The following is a 6,000-nucleotide window of genomic DNA, read 5'->3' as shown; positions in this document are numbered from 1 at the left end:
GAAACCGTTTTCAAGAAAACTGAAAATAACTCGACCATTTGCTAAGGTTTTTCCGTCAGTTTGTTCTGTGTTTAACTTTTTAATATTCCACTAAATCTCCTCCATGAAGTTACTTCACGTGGTGATGGGTGCACCTCTGTGATCATTATAACCACGTATTGTTTCATCTCTGTATTGGCAATATCAACGTAGCCTGTGCTAGATGCAAGCAATACATCAGAGTCTCTGATTTGCTGATTATCAGTGATTTCCTCAAGGTATCTTACAAAGATTCTTCGCGGCTTCACAAACACATCTGCGCAATGTCGACATTTCATGTTCGCAGTTTTCAAGTTTGATCTTCAAAAATCACAGCTATTCCCATGTCGACATCAGCGACAATACGGCTGGTAAATTCGGTCAAATCGTTGGTAGCAAAACTGCTCAGATCCACATCAGTTCCACGTCGGGCTAAGTATGGTCCGTAAAGATTGATTGGCATTCCGTATACTATTAAGTACACTTTTTAACTGGCAATGGTATCTCAAGAAGCGCGTGTGGTGTTGGTGAACGATCGCGTACATGCAACGCTTTAATACGATGTCCACATATTGGTTCGTCCAGCCGAGTTAACGACGAGGTAGCTGAATGAAACAGAGATTGACCTCCACAGCCTCGGGTTAAGTAATTAGCAACTTCAACAGAAGGTGTAAGCTCGTACGAGTCAATATACAAAAGATAGTTAGGCGTTACCACGTATGCTAACCAATGAGTACCACATCATGTTATTAAATCTAGGTCGATACTGCCATTTTCCCTTGTATGTGGAATCACTGATCCAAGATCATCACGTATAGAGACACCTCGGAAGTGCTTGGCTGATTTTGCCACAGCGGGTAAATCAAATGGGTGAATGGACACGCGGACTTTTGTTAGGAGTACCGAGTAATCGAAGACCACTGCTTAGGAGGATCACGTAAGTAGTACCACGTATCGAAGACCTTTTTCACCGATCGATTTTTTTAGAGTAACCCAAGATGCAGTTCTGATGATCCTTAGCGTATCCATTTTTCACCCGCGGGAGCTACAGGTACTAACAATGCTGGGATGGCTGCTAGGAATGGAAACATGCCACCAGTCTTTTGCATTTGTGCTACCTCTGCTTTGAATAATTTCAATGTCAGCAAGTTGGTCTGTTTTAGTTGGGCTGCATTATGATGAACAAATTTTCTCTGAGTCAACAACACGCGAATACTTCTAGTTCACATTGCCGGAAAATGCTTCAATGTGATCCCAAACTCGTTTGGTATTCGCTTTGTATGTTTGCAAGCTCCGTTGTGCTAATACATGCCTTAAAATGTATGCCTTGTCCTTAATGAACACGCTAATATTATGGAACTTTTTCAAGGAATCGTTTAAAAAATAATTTGTGAGGAAACCAATGCGATAAAAAGATTTTTCAAATGAACATTAGTAACGTCTGTAATGTATATCTATATGTAATGTAATTATTGTTAATAACTGTAAATTGTCGTGATCATCTATAAACAAAGGTATTATATTGCTAACTTTTTGTCCATGGATATAGGTTCTATTTTTAAAGATTTAGAGGTATAAATATGTGTACACAAGATTAATTCAACCAATATATTGACGTTTAAAGTAATTTCTCCATGGCTAGTGGAGCCAGATGGGTTCTTAGTAGCGTTCTATTATTCCCACTGGTTGGGTCGGTCAGGTGGGTTCTTGTACGACGTGTGGTATTGTGCATTGTCACGTAGTTCGTAGGTGAGATCTGAGCAACTAATCCATTCTTATTTCATATTATTTTATATATTCTTGTGTTAACATCAGTCTACAGATGTGTTCAATGTTGTGTTTAGATATAATCTGACATTTGTTTGGATTATTCTTTGGAATTACAAAGTGTTCATTGGACTAAAATATTATTCTGGGACTATTGTGAATTAATTCAAAAGAGTTCCCGACAATGCGATTATGATACATCAAGACTGTTGGCAGACTAGTACATTCTGAAATATAATCGGAACATTCAATTCTTTTGTACTTGTGTGGAGCTGTTATAATTGTTTTCAATTTACTTCGTAATACTGTAAATTCGTCTTAAATTTTCATTATTTAACTTTCCTAATTCAATTATTTCTTTAGTTTTAAAAATTCAACGTGCTGGTTTTGCTTCTTTCTGTTTCTTAGTTTGTGACCATACATTCGTATTTCAGGCAACTAGAATGGAATGACCCTCTCATTTTCAACTACTTGGTATAGAGACCAAATGAAATATTAATGAGATCCACATAATAGCGATTTGTGTGTGTGTGTGTGGAAAGGGGTGTGGTCTAAGTCATGACACTGGCATGGATATAAGATCACTAACTCGTCGAAAATGTTTGTAAGATATACACACATTTTGTTTACTTAAACTATACTATAGCACCTATTGATAGTGCATGGACATTCACTAGTCATTATAGATTGAAAACTGTAGTTATAACCATTTAACTAACTCAACTCGAACTCATTTAGACTATTTTTCATATAGATCCCAATCTAGGCTTGATAGATATTCAACCATACTTGTTTAAGGTATCATGCTCCCATTCCAGTGCGCAAAAAAGACCGTAGTCATTTTGATCTTAGATTCCGTTGAAATATGATAAATGTTTAAAATGCCAAAATTCATTTCTGTTCAGAAGTCAGTGTTCATAAGCTTACTCTTAAATTTATGATGTGACCTTTGACCTTAACCACATTTTCATGTAGTTCTGATTTTCAAATTCAATGCAATCGTCCTTAAATATATCAAAATATCAAAATCCTAATCTAGAATCAAATATGTCCTTATATGCAAAAAGTAAAGTGTTCAAAAGCCAAGACAGCTTTATGATGTCGAATCTACATCAATTTCATTTACTTCAACTGTATCTAACAAAATGTGACTTGGCGGAACATGATGCTATATGTCTGAGGCATAATGCCACAGTGCGAGACATCACTATAAACTGCCACACTGTAGACATCGCAGAGATATGACTCAAATTGTTAAAGCTACGTTAAAAATCTAAAACACAAACATCTCACAAGATATATTTTGGTGAAAATTTCATTTCGTTAAACGTATTCAGTCATGAGGAGAACCGATCGAAAGACTTTCTATTACGTACATTCACAACTTGACAAATTTTCATTTCGGACCATGTACGTATGACGAGAAAATATTGTAAAGTTATACTCGTGATCATCCTTTAAGAAGAGTAACCGACAAAAAAAATCTTTGTCATGGCCATTTGATAAAATTTAATGAGACATCCAATGCAGCCCTATGCAAGAGCACTATGTTGTTTGGACAGTACTCTGAAAACAAAAGTTCTTATGGACCCTTTGAAATTCTTAAAAGCTTCAGTATCTTTCAACATCAAAAAACAAATAACTAGACGAGTAAGATGTGGTCTCAATATCTCCGCCACCCAGATATAAAACATATATTGACGATTCAGATAACTTTCCTCGTTTGAAAACTTCTATGTATATAATGCTTTGTAATAAAAAAAATCGCGGATGAAATGTGGTACATATTTCATGTATCTCAAATTTATAGAATTCAAATAAGGCATTAAAAGATCACTTTACATACATACATACATACATACATACATACTCCCATTGACAAGAAATATGTTATCCATACTCAAACGGCCGGCTACCCAGTCTCTCTTTCATAGCGATAATCAATAACTCGGGTTTATTTTCATATAACCCGAATATTCGCACGAAATCACTCTTGCTTTTAAAAAGGAGCATAACTGAACATCTAAATACTCCGATATTTTCGACAAACTTGGCATTTTACGCAAGGACTGGCCCCTTTGTGTCAAAATAGCATGTATAAAATTGATTATTCATATTCTACCATTCTTTGTATATCGTAAGTCGTGTAAGTCTGATGGAGATCCGTTTAAATAGAACATTAGTGTCAGAGGATTCTTGACTTAATCTGACAGATAAGCAAAGATAACCGCATCTCAATTAACGTTCTTGAAAACCCTCAAAGGAAACAGTGAGAATCCGTATTGAAGAATATCAAAGGCGATTATGAAGAACAAGAACATGAAGAAACGTATCTATAACTTCATCCCAGTTTCGTCCGTTTTAAAATGAACGCTAGATGTAAATGATAGATAGATAGATAGATAGATAGATAGATAGATAGATAGATAGATAGATAGATAGATCGAAGGTGTTTTTGTATTTAATATGTATCTTGAAATTATGGACTGTAAAATCTGTGATACATTTACAATTTCGGAAACGTTTTACAAACATACATTGAATTAAAAAGAAATAGCTAACTATACCGTCTTAAGGTGACATAAACAGAGAAAGGAATCGAATTATGTAACCTGAACAGAAGGTGCGATAGCAGTTGTTACCACTAAGACCAGATGTAATGCACAGAGAAACAAAAGCAGCAATGAAAGTACCCGCACAATAAAATCTGTACGTTTCACGGTAACGCCGCATGCTATTATTACTGGAGTGAAATATTTGTATAAATGTGAGACATTGTTAAGTTATTGGCATTTTCAAACGTCAACTCGATTAATTGTAACTGAGATTACCTTTTCCTAAATACCATTTTTATGAAAGTAAAACTGGTCAATGTTCCTGATTTTTTAAAACATCATAATGATATGTTTCCCTTTTTTCAATTGTAAATGATAGCATGCATTCACCTTTTCCATACAATATTGCATTCAACATCGATAATGCGATCTGAATTACGTTATGCTAGATTCTTTTCATTTAAAGTGAGATGTATTTTAATATATCGTGTGTATTTACATTTGTCCGGTGTCACTCTAGAAACTTAAAAATACTAGCTTTTATTTCCTATTACACATATTTTATATTGTATTATTTTGTGCTTGATTTAACGTAATTCATAATAAATGTAATCAAATAATCAGGTGTTTTTATTTTCTTCAGCAGAATTTTGGTGGTAACATATAACTGACTTTTCTAATTTCTTCTACATTACGTGAGTTTGTGCGGTGATAAAAAACAGAGCGCGTATGTATCTCAGGTATGACAGATTTAAAAATCTTAGATCAGGAATACTGATGGATGATTTGAAAATATATGATTATCCATGCGCAACCTAATAGACCAATAATAATAATAATAATAAGCATAATCTTAATAGCAAAGATATAGAAGTCTGTCAGTGCCATGTTGAAATCAAGTTTCTAATCTTGCACTTACGACTCCGTATTTCGTATTTACAGATTACTATCTCGTTCTTACGACATAATATCTCGTAAATACGACTTAGTATCTCGTAATTAAGACTTACACAAGACACATAAATATAATATGACCACGTTTTGTGAACAATTCTGGTTTATAAAATTCTCATATTTTTGCACCATGTTTTTTCCCTCAGACGCCATCGTTCCCGTCATATGCACTAAATGTTAGGTTTCTTTCATTACACTGGACCTACTGTAATTAATATGTAATTTACGTTAAATATCAATGTCGCCATTTACTTCAAATGTTTAAGTTGCAAACGAAACCCCTATTTCGGTTACAATGCATACATTTTAACTCTTAAATCTTCATTTACTTTTGGTATTACACAATTATTTCGGTATTTATTCCTGTAAACCACTTTATTTCGGTTAATTTCTGACCCAATTTGAAGGGGGGAAATTCATCTAAAAATATAATAAACAATGTGAGGGAATTGTTTCTCCAATGAGAAATAACGTCGGTTCTACCTCTCCGATTATATCAATTAACTTGTTTTTCTTCTCTTACATTTTGTGAGCAAATATAGTCACAATTTTTCCATCTTTGCGGCCGTGATTCACACTTATTCCTGACTAAAGGTTACGTAAGGTTTATGACATTCCACTAAAACGATATGAGGCCAACAGCATGATGGCAGGCTATGTTTTTATTAAGTAATTAGACGGTTGAGTCAGCTAGTCGTTTCAAAGG

This window comes from Sinohyriopsis cumingii, chromosome 8, assembly GCF_028554795.1.
Source record: "Sinohyriopsis cumingii isolate HCF-2022 chromosome 8, ASM2855479v2, whole genome shotgun sequence".
NCBI lineage: Eukaryota > Metazoa > Mollusca > Bivalvia > Unionida > Unionidae > Sinohyriopsis > Sinohyriopsis cumingii.
Note: the sequence above shows the minus strand (reverse complement) of the source record.